Source organism: Pongo abelii, chromosome 4, assembly GCF_028885655.2.
Source record: "Pongo abelii isolate AG06213 chromosome 4, NHGRI_mPonAbe1-v2.0_pri, whole genome shotgun sequence".
Taxonomy (NCBI): Eukaryota; Metazoa; Chordata; class Mammalia; order Primates; family Hominidae; genus Pongo; species Pongo abelii.
Genome location: NC_071989.2, coordinates 167,964,857 through 167,979,238, shown reverse-complemented (window position 1 = coordinate 167,979,238; position 14,382 = coordinate 167,964,857). Strand labels below are relative to the sequence as shown.

The following is a 14,382-nucleotide window of genomic DNA, read 5'->3' as shown; positions in this document are numbered from 1 at the left end:
ACTCAGCACCCCGACCTCTGCTTAAAATCCTCAGAGGTTTTCCATTACATTTAGGGATTTGTATAATATTTGTGTTTATATAACATATGGTTTTAACCTGGTCTCCAAAGGCCTGCATGATCTGACTGCAGCTTCTTCTCCTGTCCCATCCATGCCACTCTCCCTCTGACTTACTTGGTTCCAGCTTCTCTGAATTTCCCAATTTCCTTCAATTCTTCTGTCACACTAAGCTCTCTCTAGGATCCCACCTGGACCGCTCTTCTTTTTGATTTTCCTTTGGTTAAACTTTCTTTCTGAAGTCTCTGCTCACAAGGCACTTTCCAGAGAGATCTTTGAACCCCTGATCTAAATTAAGCCCCTTCAATTAGTCTCTTTCATGACACGTTATTTTTTCACTTCTAAGCATTACAGTGGGTACTGTCATTATGAGTGTTTTGGTGTCAATGATGGCAGGCTTTTTTTTTTTTTCACCAGGGATGTAGAACCTCCAAATTTACTGCAAGGGGCACAGCCACAGCCCCGCAAAGGTGACAAGATGTGCTTGCTGTTTGCATCTGTTTAAATCATCACTATAAGAAAGTGATTCTTGGGTTTAGGTATGAGTGATGGCAGTTTTTATGACCAGAAAAGATTATTTATGATGAGTTTGGTTTTTAGAAATTAATAGTCCATTTAAGGTTATAAGATCAAAAGACTATTTGTCCTTAAGCTTTAAAATTCAAAATAAAAATCACAATGTTCTATTAATGAATAAATAAGACTTTAACAGTCACTTTTAAGGGGGCCTTTGATTAATGTGTGAGCCCATTTACAAACTTAATTTTAATTTTTTTTTTTTTTTTTTTTTTGAGACGGAGTCTCGCTCTTTTGCCCAGGCTGGAGTGCAGTGGTACGATCTCGGCTCACTGCGACTGCAACCTCCGCCTACCGGGTTCAAACGATTCTTCTGCCTCAGCCGCCCAAGTAGCTGGGACTATAGGCACGCACCACCACCCAGCTAATTTTTGTATTTGTAGTAGAGATGGGGTTTCACCATATTGGCCAGGCTGGTCTCGAACTCCTGACTTTGTGATCTGACAACCTTGGCTTTCCAAAGTACTGGGATTACAGGTGTGAGCCACCACGCTGGCCAATTTTAATTCTTAAACATTAAAAAATTACATTCATACATTTAATGTACTTGTTTTCATTTTAAGTCATTCAACTGTGTAACAAAAATAATTTAAGTAACTCTAACATATGAAACATAAATATGGTGAATATTAGGTTCTTCTGAATGTTCCAATAGTATCTTTAAATTTAGTAAAGTTTTCTTATACATTGAACTTAAAGTCAGAAGTTAATCAATTATTCAATTAAATATTATACATTAAATTCTAAAGCAATTCTGTTTGATTCGCTCATCTGCTATTAATAAATTCTCCAAATAATTACACATATTCTAAATAGCAAGTGCACAAGGTGTTTCTCAACTTACCATGAATATATGAATACAATGGGTTTGGCTTAATCAGTTTTCATAATTCACTCTTTTATTTTCAATTACAGATCCTTCTAGAATTAAAATGGGCAGATGAAGCAGACAGTTATACCACACCAAACATTTGGTGTTATTTTTCAGGAGGAGGTCACTGAGGATACAAATTGACCCTGGATTTGGCTGGGACTCAGGGTTTTGTGTTCTCCCAACATACTGAGGCCCATTACAAGGCCTAGTTATAGGAATTTCATAGCCAGAAAGGGTCCCATGTTCACATCCCTAATTCTAGTGAAATCTGGGTCTGTAACCCCTCTCCTAGGTTCTTTCACTTTGAGATTGGATTGATTTACTCTTTGAATGGCTTTATCCTATTCTAAATTATCTTCTTATTCTTCCAAGCAGGCCAGGCTCAGCTCTTATTGATATTTAAATAGAATCCAGTTGGGATTCCACAAATCTCTTTGTAGTTTTGTATAGCTCTATCTACAATGGTAAGATCAGTCTTAATGACAGGAATGGATCTCAATCTACAAATGCAGGTCTGCAAAAACTCTTATTTTCTAAATATGTGACTCACCATTAATTTAATTAATTTTTCTAGGTAAACACAAGGCATGGGATTGTTACTTGCTACAAGGCAAGACATACAGGAAGGGGCTGGCAGGGACTCATGGTGTTAAGGTCCAAGTTATCCACCCTACTGGAATTTTTTGTTCTGGGGGCTCACTTTCTGGGATCTAGGGGAGTCGCAGCAGCAGCTGCAGCAACAGTGGATGATAATGAGCAACAGCAAGAACAACAGGGTGCTGACGAAGGTGAGGAAGATAATGTAGGCAGCAGTGTCCCACTTGGACTGAAAGGGCTGATCCCTGTCAGCTGTTGGTCTCCCCACACTTCCAGAGCCATTACCCCCAGCTCCTCCATGAACAACAGACCCATTTTAGCAGAAGCGCTCTGGTGCCACCTTTTAAAAATATACTAGCCACTGTTGACTTTGTGAACAAAAGAAAGAAAGAGAGGCTGGGCGTGGTGACTCATGCCTGTAATCCCAGCACTTTGGGAGGCCTAGGCAGGCAGATCACGAGGTCAGGAGATGGAGATCATCCTGGCCAACATGGTGAAACCCCATCACTACTAAAATACAAAAAAGTAGCCAGATGTGCTGGCATGTGCCTGTAGTCCCAGCTACTCGGGAGGCTGAGGCAGGGAATTGCTTGAACCTGGGAGGTGGAGGTTGCTGTGAGCCAAGATCATGCCATCGCACTCCAGCCTGGGTGACAGGGCGAGACTCTATCTCAAAAAAAAAAAAAAAGAGAAAGAAAGAAAGACAGAAAGAGAGAGAGAATGAAAGAAAGAAAGAAAGAAAGAAAGAAAGGAGAGAAGAAGCAAGGGAGAGAGAGAGGAAAGAAGGGAGGGAGGGAAGGAAAGGAAGAGTAGGCTTTAATTTACAATTTGAACCCTTATTTAACAGGAATTGAAAATGATAGAGTCAGTACTCACCCTTCCCTTTCCTCCTGAGATTTCATCTGGGTTCCAGGTGAACTCAGTGACATCAAGTTGGACAGCTTGAGACTTGCCTTGGGTGGAGTAGTTACGCAGGGAACAAGGGTTTCTAAACCTTTAGAATTTCCTAATAGGACTGTCTTTTGTAATTCATAACATGCCTCTTTGAATCATACCTGAACGCATGCTAATGAGAGAATTCTTAACCTCTAGAGAGCTTCAGGATAGAGCTGATCACCAGGTGACTTTCAGCCCATCCCCTAACCCCTAACCGTGGGGAGGGGAAGAGGGTCTGGAGATTGAGTTCAATCACCAATGGCCAATCAATCACACCTACATAATGAAATTTCAGTAAAATCTCTTGAACAACAAGGTTTAGGGATCTTCTGAGTTTGTGAACATATTGATGTGCTGGGCGGGTGGATGCCCAGAGAGGGCAGGGGCTTTCTGTCCACCTTCCACTCCCTTACTAGCTCTATGCATCTCTTCCATTTGGCTGTTTCTGAATCGTATTCTTTATAATAAAACTGCAGTGGTTAAGTATAGTGCTTTCCTGTGTCCTGTGAGTCTTTCTAGTGAATTATCAAACCTGGTGGAGGGTGGGGAGTGATATGGTTTGGCTGTGTCCCCACCAAAATCTCATCTTGAATTGCCATGTGTTGTGGGAGGAACCTGGTGGGAGGTAATTGAATCAGGGGCTCAGTTCTTTTCCATGCTGTTCTTTATCAGCATGATATGTCTTTATCAGCAGCGTGAAAACGAACTAATACAGGGAGGGTCATGGGAATCCCCAAATTTGTAGTTGATTGAGCAGAGGTTCAGTTAGCTTGGAGCCCCATATCCGGCTAACATGTGAAGTGGAGGCATTGTTATGCAACTGAGCCCATAACTTGTGGGGTCTGCACTGACTCCAGGTAATTGGTGTCAGAGTTGAATTGAATTATTGGACACCCAGTTGGTATCAAAGAATTGGAGAATTGGTGGTCCTTGGAAAATGACAGATTTGCTGTCAGAAAAACAATGCTGTGCTTCATTGGAGCACTACTCCTGTGTGCCTAGAGATCACTTTGCTCTTCTGCACCAAAGAGAAGCACAGGCGGAATCTGTGAGGTTGCAAAGTCCAAGTGCAAAGGCTTCTACAAAGCCATTTCGACTCAATGTTGGTCAACTTGCTGGGCTGGGCCTGGAGAATGTGAGCACCAGTCTCTTCTGCTTTTATGAAGTCCAAACTAATCTTGAATTTGTCATCCCCTGGAGGTTGGCCTGGGAAATGAGATGGGGTGGAGGCTCCATTTTGCAAAGACCCAACACCACCTAAGTTCTAATCACTTCCCTCTGAGTCTCCTCCATCCTGGGGAAAAGTTGCATCTCTGGGCCAGAATAGCCTTGCTCTGATTCATTGAGTATCTTCTCAAATCACTATTCATGACAGAAGTTATATTCTATGTCTACTGAAAACTGGGATTTTGGAACTCAAAAGCTAGGATAAGGTTTTTGTTAGTTATATATTGGATTCTGCAATTCATCTGTCTTCTGCATCATTACATGCAGAATACTGAGCTGATTGAATGGGTAAGAGCCAAAGGAGAACAAGTAATGCTGGGAACAAAACACACAATGAGTAATTTTCCAAAATATTAACTCAGCGCACACTTTGACCATTTGTATTAATGCTTATGGAATAGTATTTGATGTCAGTTTTCCACTAGACTGTAAATACCATGAGGACAGGGATTATATCTTGCTTGTTCATTATTGTACAAAAAGTACCTAGAACAGTACCTGCATCCAAAAGAAAATCAATAAAGATTTGTTGAAGTCATTAATGAATTTAAACTCCTTAGTCTGACATTCAATATCTAAGTGATAACTCCCTGCTCTCATAACCTAATTTTATTCCTGTAGTCACCAACTTTCCATATCACCTGAATTAATACAGTTATCAGCTTCTGTCACTTATTCAAGACCAGATCATTTATTTGAATATATTGTTTTCTTTGCTAAAAATGTCCTTTCTCCACTATAATAAAACATCTTCCCCTCTTTCAAACTATGCCTTAAAACTGATCCACAAACAACATTTCATGATTGACCTCACTTGTCTGTACACTCAGTTTCATTCATTCATCCCTTTAAAAATATATATTGAGTAACTAGTCTGTATTGGACACCATTCTAGGCACTGGCGATACAAATATAAATGAAAAGCTCTCTGTCCAAATAAATAAAACATGAATGAGGTATTTTTAAATAGTGATAAAGGCTATTAAAATACAAACAGGCCGGGCGCAGCAGCTCACACCTGTAATCCCAGCACTTTGGGAGGCCGAGGTGGGTGGACCACTTGAGGTCAGGAGTTCAAGACCAGCCTGGCCAACATGGCAAAACCCATCTCTACTAAAAATACAAAAATTAGCCGAGCATGGTGGCAAGTGCCTGTAATCCCAGCTGCTCGGGAGGCTGAGGCAGGAGAGTTGCTTGAACCCGGGAGGTGGAGGTTGCAGTGAGCTGAGATGGTGGCATTGCACTCCAGGCTGGGCGACAGAGCAAGACCCAGTCTCAAAGGAAAAACAAACAAAAAACACAGGACAGTGTGTGAGAGAAAGTGATCGGGGACAACAGAACAACATTAGATAGTGATTCAGGAAAGTCCTAGGCTGGGTGCCGTGGCTCGCGCCTGTAATCCCAGCACTTTGGGAGGCTGAGTTGGGTGGATTACCTGAGGTCAGGAGTTCAAGACCAGGCTGGAAAACATGGTGAAACCCTCTTTTCTAAAAATACAAAAATTAGCCAGGAATGGTGGGACACACCTGTAATCCCAGCTACTTGGTAGGCTGAGGCAGGAGAATCCTTGAACACAGGAGGCAGAGGGTGCAGTGAGCCGAGATAGTGCCACTGCACTCCAGTCTGGGTGACAGAGTGAGACCCTGTCTCGAAAAAAAAAAAAGTAGTGATTCAGAAAAGTCCTGTCTGAGCATGTGATGTCTGAGCCAAGGTCTGAATGAAGGGAAGATGTGAGGATGGAGCATTTCTGCTACCATTTTTGTCAGGAGAGTGAACAGGTGCAGAGGGCCTGATGCAAGCATGGGTTGGGGTTCCTGGAAAAGCATAAATGAAGCCTGTGACTCAAGCTGGAGAACTAAGGAGGAGTGTGGTAAGAGATGAGAGCAGAGAGGCAAAGGTGCCAGGTCAGGCTGGGCCCTGTGGGCAAGGAACAGGAGTATGCATTTTGAACATAAGGGACCCCTGGAAGGCTCTGAAACTGGGCCATGTCATGGTCTGATTATCTTTCAGAAATGTATCTAGCCACTGGGTTAGGGATAGACTACAAAAGTGAAAGCAAAAAGACTAGGTAGAATTTAATTGCAGTAACATGAAATGATAGCTCAGCATGAACTAGGATGGTAGTGAAAATGGAGAGAAGTGGACAGATTGGAGACCTATGCTTGAGGTCAAGCCAGTAGGGCTTGCTGATGGACTGGCTGGGCATGGGAATGAAGACTAGGGTAAATGGGGAAACCGGAGAATCAAATTTGAACTTGATTTCTAGATCAGGGTTGGTGGTGTCATACACTGAGATGTGGGACCAGGGAAGGAAAGATTAAGGTGGAGGTAACGGGCAGGACTCCAATATTCTATTTAATTCACTACATGCCTATTAGACATCTGGGTGCAGATGTTGAGTATGTGTTGGGATATATAAGCCTGGATCCCAGAGGAAAGGCAGAACAGGTGGTGGTGAAAAGAGCAGACTCTGGACTCAGCTTAGCCAGTTTCAAACCCTGGCTCCACCTATGTAGGCTTGAACAATTTACTTAAACTCTTTGTGCCTCAGTTGCTTCATCTATGAATTGGGGATAAAAACAATACTCACCCCGTAAATTTCTTGTGAGGATTAAATGAGTTAATACATATAAAGACCTTAAGACAGGGTCTGGTACACAGGGAGTGTCCAATAAGTGTTAATTACTATCATCAATAGGAGGCTGCGATTTGGACACAGCTGAGGGTACAGCTGAGGGCTGGAACACAAATTTGGGAGTCATTAGTGGAATTTTAAAACCATGGGAGTGGATGATATCCCCTCAGGAGACAGTGTGTTTACAGAAGGCAAAAGGGCCCTGAGCCAAGCCTTGGGTCACTCCAACATTTACAGCTAAGGCAAAGTAGCCCTCAAATGAGAGTGAGAAAGAACAGCTAATGAGGTAGAAGAAAAATTGGGAAGGCATGCAGTCACCGAAACTGGCAGGTTAAACAGTATTCTCCCCAGAATTCATGCCCATCTGGAATTTCAGAATGTAACCCTATTTGAAAATAGGGTCTTTACAGACCTAGTTAGTTAGATCTAATAAGTTCAGATGAGGTCATACTGATTACAGTGGGTCCTGAATCCAATGACTGGTGTCCTTACAAAAAGGCCACGTGATGACAGAGGCAGAGATTGGAGCGAGGCAGCTACAAGCCAAGGAACACCAAGGATTGGCAGGAGCGACCAGAAGCTAGGAATAGTCAAGAAAGATTCTTCCCTAAAGACTTCAGAGGGAGCATGGCCGTGCTGGCACCTTGATTTTGAACTTCTAGACTCCAAAACTATAAGGGAATAAATTTCTTTTATCTTAAGCCATTCAATTTGTAGTCGTTTGTTACAGCAGCCTTAGGAATCTAATGCAAAAATCAGGAGAAGAAAGTGTTTTTAAAAGGGGGAGATAATTGGCTAGGTGTGGTGGCTTACACCTGTAATCCCAGCACTTTGGGAGGCTGAGGCAGGTGGATCACGTGAGGTCAGGAGTTCGAGACCAGCCTGGTCAACCTGGTGAAACCCATCTCTACTAAAAATACAAAAATTAGCCAGGCGTGGTGGCTCATGCCTGTAATCCTAGCTACTCGGGAGGCTGAGGCATGAGAATCGCTTGAACCCGGCAGGTGGAGGTTGCAGTGAGCCAAGATTGTGCCACTACACTACAGCCTGGGTCACAAGAGCAAAACTTCATCTCAAACAAAACAAAACAAACAAACAAACAAACAAAAATAGGTGGGGAGATGGTCAACTCTTTGAAATGGCTGGTGACAGGTAGAATAAGATCAGTACTGACAAGGGACCACTGGATTTGGTGAGGAAGTCTTTCATGATCTTGCTAGAAAACTTTCAGTGAAACATTTGGGGTTGAATTCTGATTGGAATGGATTAAGGGGAGAATAAAAGGTAGGAAGCTGACGCAGTTGCGATAGACAATTTTTCAGGATTTTTTTGTAGTGAAGTGGAGGTGAAGGTTGTGAGGCATGAAATTCAAGGGGGGGATTTTTTTTTATTTTTTTAAGAGACAGGGTCTCACTTTGTCACCCAGGCAGGAATTTAGTGGCACAATCATAGCTCACTGCAGCCTTGAACTCCTGGGCTCAATCAGTCCTCCTGCCTCAGCCTTCCCAATAGCTGGCACTAAAGGTATGTGCCACCATGCTTAGCTAATTAAAAAAAAATTTTTTAGAGATGGGATCTTACAAGGTTGCCCGGACCAGTCTCAAACTGCTGGCCTCACACAATCTTCCTGCCTTGGTCTCCCAAAGTGTTGGGATTGCAGGTGCAAGCCACCGTGTTTAGACAGATTTTTTAAACAACCGCCATTCTAATCATGTTTGTATGCTAGTGGAAATGACCCAGCAGAGAGGGGACTTGATGGTACGAGAAAGAGGGATTTATTTCAGATTCTAAATGCTGGAAAAAAACAAGAGGCTGAGATTCAGATTGCTAGTGGAGAATCTGATCTTTTGTTGAAGCCAGGGAACCTCTACCAGGGTACAAGAAAGAAGGCCTAAAATATCGCTACGGTCTGGTCATTTCATGGTGGATAGACAAGGGATTTGATGGATCACTTTGATTTTCTCAGCTACTCACTCAGCTGAAAATAGTGGAAGAGAGAGGATGGGTGGTGTGGAAGGTTTGAGAAGACAGCAGAACATGCCCCTCTGGGAGTGGGAAACAAATGTACCAGGACAATGCCGTGGGATTGTGGAGTGGGCCTGAAGGCTCAGATTTGAGATTTGTGATTGGTTGTGTGATTTATCCAGCAATATCAGCCACTCAGGTGCAGGTACAGAGCAGACAGAGAGCCAAGAATCCTTGTAAGTGGCACATTTAAATGACACATCATAGAACCTATGGTGGGTGAAGAGAGATGGCAGGACATAAGGAGAAGATGTAAAGAGCTGGTAGGGTCAGTGGATTGGAAGCTTGATGCTGAGAACACTTGAGTAAAGACACTATGAAAAAAGGACCAGAACCTTAATAGGAGTGGTCAGCAGGAAAGTTTATTAAAAATAAGGTTTTTGCAGCCAGGTGTGGTGCCTCACACCTGTAATCCCACCAGTTTGAGAGGCCTAGTAGGCAGGTGGATCACCTGAGGTCAGGAGTTTGAGACCAGCCTGGCCAACATGGTGAAACCCCATCTCTCCTAAAAATATAGAAATTAGCTGAGCACAGTTGCGGGTACCTGTAATCCTAGCTACTCAGGAGGCTGAGACAGGAGAATTGTTTGAGCCTGGGAGGCGGAGGTTGCAGTAAGCCGAGATCGTGCCTGAACTCCAGCCTGGGTGACAAAGCGAGACTGTCTTGAAAAAAAAAAAAAAAAAAAAAGAAACAAATAAAATGAGTTTTTTGGAAGTTGATGACAAATTAGCTGAAGACATACTATAGACAATCTCCTAAGTGGAAGAGAAAAGGAGTGAGGGATTCAAAAAGAAAGAAACTGTGGCTCATGCCAGAAAGAGTTCATAATCAATTAAGGGATAAAATATGTACCATGCAGCCTTATAACATGGCAGCATATGTAGGTCCATCTATCAAACTGGGACATAAGATGCTTGAAGGCAGAAATTATGTTCCGGTTCATTTACATCACACTTAGCATCTGCAGGAATTGTGTGTTCTAATTCACTTATATGGCACCTAGCATCTAACAGATGCTATGAATATGTGCTTAGTAAATATTGACTGATAGTATCTTTACTATCTTTGAATAGTGAAGGTATAAGCATGATAAGCCAAAAATAATAATAATAACCATGATGATAGTGCTTATCCTGGTTTGGGCTGCTATAACAACATATCTTAGATAAGGTAATTTATAAACAATATAAATATATTGCTCACAGTTCTAGATGTTGGCAAGTCTAAGATCAAGGCAGTAACAGTTGTCTGGTGACAGCCTGTTCCTGGTGATAGTGCTTTCTACGTGTCCTCACATGGCAGAAGGGGCGAACAAGCTCCCTCAAGCCTCGAATTCCATTTATGAGAACAGAGCCCTCATGACCTAATCACCTCCACACCTCTAATCCCAACACTTTGGGAGGCCGAGGCAGGTGGATCACCTGAGGTCAGGAGTTCAAGACCAGCCTGGCCAACATGGTGAAACCCCATCTCTACTAAAAATACAAAAATTAGCTGGGAGTGGTGGCGCACGACTGTAGTTCCAGCTACTCGGGAGGCTGAGGCAGAATTGCTTGAACCCGGGAGGCAGAGGTTGCAGTGAGCTGAGATCACGGCACTCCACTCCAGCATGGGCAACAAAGTGAGCCTTTGTCTCAAAAAACAAAAGCAAAAACAAAGAAAACTCACAGGGAAAATTCCTGAAGTGTTACTGTCTTTTGTTTATATAGTCATTTCAGGTAAAATAATAATTCATTCATTACTAAGGAGACACCAGTGGGGCTTGAGTTCTACACTCTGAACAAACTCATCACCTATCCTGGCATTATCAGTGGGGCAGGAAGCAGGTGCAGCATAATGGGGGATATACACATAGAACCCTGACAAGTCTGGGTTGTATCTGAGTTCTGCTACTGCTAGCTGTGTGACTCCGGACAAGTTACTTGACCTCTCTATGCCTCAGTTCTCTCATTTTTAGAATGGCAATAATTATACTATCTACTTCATAGGTTTTTCATGATAATTAAATGTGATAATTCATGTAAACTACCTAGTACAGGACCTAAAACATAGTAAATGCCCTAAATGTTACTCTTCTAAGTCAACTCCTCAGCATTTAACTGATTTCCGTGTTAAAGTCCAAACTCCTTCGCATGGCATGAAAAGTCCCTCCTTAACTCCTGGACTGGCCCCAGCTTACCTCATCTTTCCCTCCATTCCCTCTGTAAGTCTGAGATCCAATCATTATTGTTTTGTGTATCCTTTCTTATATGAACTTTACACTCTGGAAGTAACTCACAAGATTCGTGATGCAATCAAAATGCAATTTGATTTTATCACTCACTATCCCTTTAAGGATTCAGAAGGAGTAATTTTTTTCTGCCTTCCAATGGAAACTTGGACAGATACCAAGAATTCTTAATTAGTGGGCAGTCCTACTCACTTTAAGTAAAAAAATCAGTCTGGCTTTGGTAATTAGAAATGTGTCAAGATATTAATTAAATGCCTCAATCTCCATTCAAAAAGTGAGAGTTCTCTGCACCTGTGAGGGCCTGTGGTCACCTTATGCTCTCTCTCCCCTACTTAAATCCTCCCCAGGCACCAGTAGCTGCATCAGACCCCACCTGGGCAGAAGCCAGCTGAGAAAGTGCAGGTTGCTGGTGGTCTTCAGGTTGTCCGCATCTGGCAGGTGCCTAAACTTGATTCTTTCTCTTCTGGATGCACATCTTTTTTTTTTTTTCTTTTTTTTTTTTTTTAATACATAGCAGTTTATTAGAAAGAATATATGGATATGCAGTGGTAAGTGACATAACTGATAAAAGAGGACCCACAATATCATTGATTCTCCTATTACTCCATGAAACTACTCCATGCAGTGATTTACAAGGGACCCTGGTTTGCAGGGTGCACAGGTTGCTTCACATTATAGAATACATAACACATAGGAGTTGTAATTTCATAGAATCTGAACAATCGGCACCACTGCTACTGATATCTTAACTGGTAGAAGCTAGCTGGCTTTTTATAACTGATCAACTATTGTGAGAAGCTATTGACTCTCCATGGGTTGTTTGAAGATGTTTTTTTTTCTTTTTTTGAGACTGGGTCTGGCTTTTTTGTCCAGGCTGGAATGCAGTGGCGTGATCTCGGCTCACTGCAACCTCTGCCTCCTGGGCTGAAGCCATCGTCCCGCTTCAGACTCCTGAGTAGTTGGGAGGGACTACAGGTGCATGCCACCATGCCCGGCTAATATTTTTATTTTTTTTTAGTAGAGATGGGGTTTCGCCATGTTGGTCAGGCTGGTCTCAAACTCCTGACCTCAGGTGATCCACCCACCTTGGCCTCCCAAAGTGCTGGGATTACAGGCGTGAGCCACCATGCCCGGCCACGCCCAGCTAATTTTTGTATTTTCAGTAGACACAGGGTTTCACCATGGTGGTCAGGCTGGTCTTGAACTCCTGACCTCAGGTGATCCACCCACCTTAGCCTCCCAAAGTGCTGGGATTATAGGTGTGAGTCAGCACCCGGTCAGCTGACTCCTATGTATTTTTCAACACTCAGAATGTCTCTCCCCACCACCTCAAGAACCCACAAATGGGCTAATCCCACCCACTTCACACTATTTGCATTTTCATGGTAACCTTTTCTCACCTCTATCACAACTAACCCACACCACTTTGTATATCTGTGATAACCAACCCACATCATTTATGTGTCTGCCCCCACTCTAAGACACTGGAAGGTCTTGGGGTCAGAGACTCTTGAGATTTACTGTTACATCCTCGAAGCCTAACATACAATAAAATGCAAACTTCCAGCCTGCGTGGTGGCTCCCACCTGTAATCCCAGCACTTTGGGAGGCTGAGATGGGGGGATCACTTGAGGTCAGGTGTTTGAGACCAGCCTGGATAACATGGTGAAACCCCATCTCTACTAAAAATACAAAAATTAGCTGGACATGGCAGTGGGCAACTGTAATCCCAGCTACTTGGGAGGCTGAGGCAGGAGAATCGCTTGAACCTGGGAGGCGGAGGTTATGATGAGCCAAGATTGTGCCACTGCACTCCAGCCTGGATGAAAGAGGGAGACTCCTCTTCAAAAAAAAAAGTAAATTACCATTAGCAATAGCATAAAAAAAAACCAGGCACGAAGGAATTAATGTAATAAGAGATAAGTAAGATCTCTATGTGGAAACTAAAAACCTCAGCAGGATCTTGGGAAACTCAACAAGCTGATTCCAAAATTGATATGGAAATGCAAAGAACCAAGATCCTCCCGAAAACAAAACAAAACAAAGAAAACCAAGTGGGAAGATGTGCTTTATCACACATCAACTTCTTAGAGTCACTGGAACAGTTTGGTGTCAGCACAAGGATAAACAAAGAAACCAGTGGGATAGAATAGAAAGTTCAGAAACAGATCTATTCAGATATGCACACTCAATTTATGACAGAGATGGTGCTGTCGAGCACAGAAAAAACAGGTTTAAAACAAGCATTACACATAAAAAATATTAAATTCAAACTAAAAATTTATCTTCCTCAAAAGACATCATTTGAGACTAAAAAGGGAAGCTACATAACAGAACATTTTGCTTGACACATAATTGACAAAGGACTTGCATTCATAATATGCAAAGAATTACAAAAGAAAACAACAAGCAAAGGACAACATAAGGGAAAATTGGGGAAAAGACTTGAGCAATTCATCAAAAAGGAAATCTAAAAAGGCCCCCAAAATATGAAAAAGTACTCAACCTTATTGGCAATTAGGGAAATGCAAGTTAAAAACCCCACTAGAATGGTTAAAATTAAAAGGTCTGACAATACCAATCATAGGCTGGGAGACAGGGCAACAGGAACCAGATTACTATTAGGCAAGTAAGGTGCTGCAATCACCTTCAAAAACAGTTTGGAGTTACCTAAGAAAGTTGAAGATACGTAGCCCTGTGGCCCAGCAATTCAAGGGAAATGTGTACACGTGGTGACCAGGAAGGCAAGGGCAAAAATGTTGACAGCAGCATGATTCACCATACCTATAGCTCCAAACTGAAACTTTAATGTTCATAAATTCAATGTTCATAAGTACTAGGATGATTAAATCATGTTCTATTCATATGACAATTCTATACTGCAATGAAAATGAAATAACTGTAGCCTCACGAGAACATAATTGAATCTCACAGTGTTAGGCAGAAAAAGCTAGTCACAAAAGAATATCTAGGCCGGGCATGGTGGCTCACGCCTGTAATCCTGTAATCCCAGCACTCTGGGAGGCCGAGGTGGATGGGTCATTTGAGGCCAGGGGTCCGAGGCCACCAACATGATGAAACCCTGTCTCTACTAAAAATACAAAAATTAGCTGGGCATGGTGGTGCATGCCTGTAATTCCAGCTACTCAGGAAGCTGAGGCAGAAGAATCGTGCGAACCCAGTAGGCAGAGGTTGCAGTGAGCCGAGATTGTGCCACTGCACTCA

At 42.6% G+C, this 14,382-nt stretch overlaps 1 non-coding gene across 1 annotated transcript; it reads right to left on the bottom strand.

The window, feature by feature from the left end:
* Window positions 1–474: 474 nt before the first annotated feature.
* On the bottom strand, window positions 475–603 carry LOC112133618 (small nucleolar RNA SNORA68). Its single transcript, XR_002915249.3, has one exon. It is a non-coding gene; the product is annotated as a small nucleolar RNA SNORA68 (small nucleolar RNA).
* Window positions 604–14,382: the final 13,779 nt, after the last annotated feature.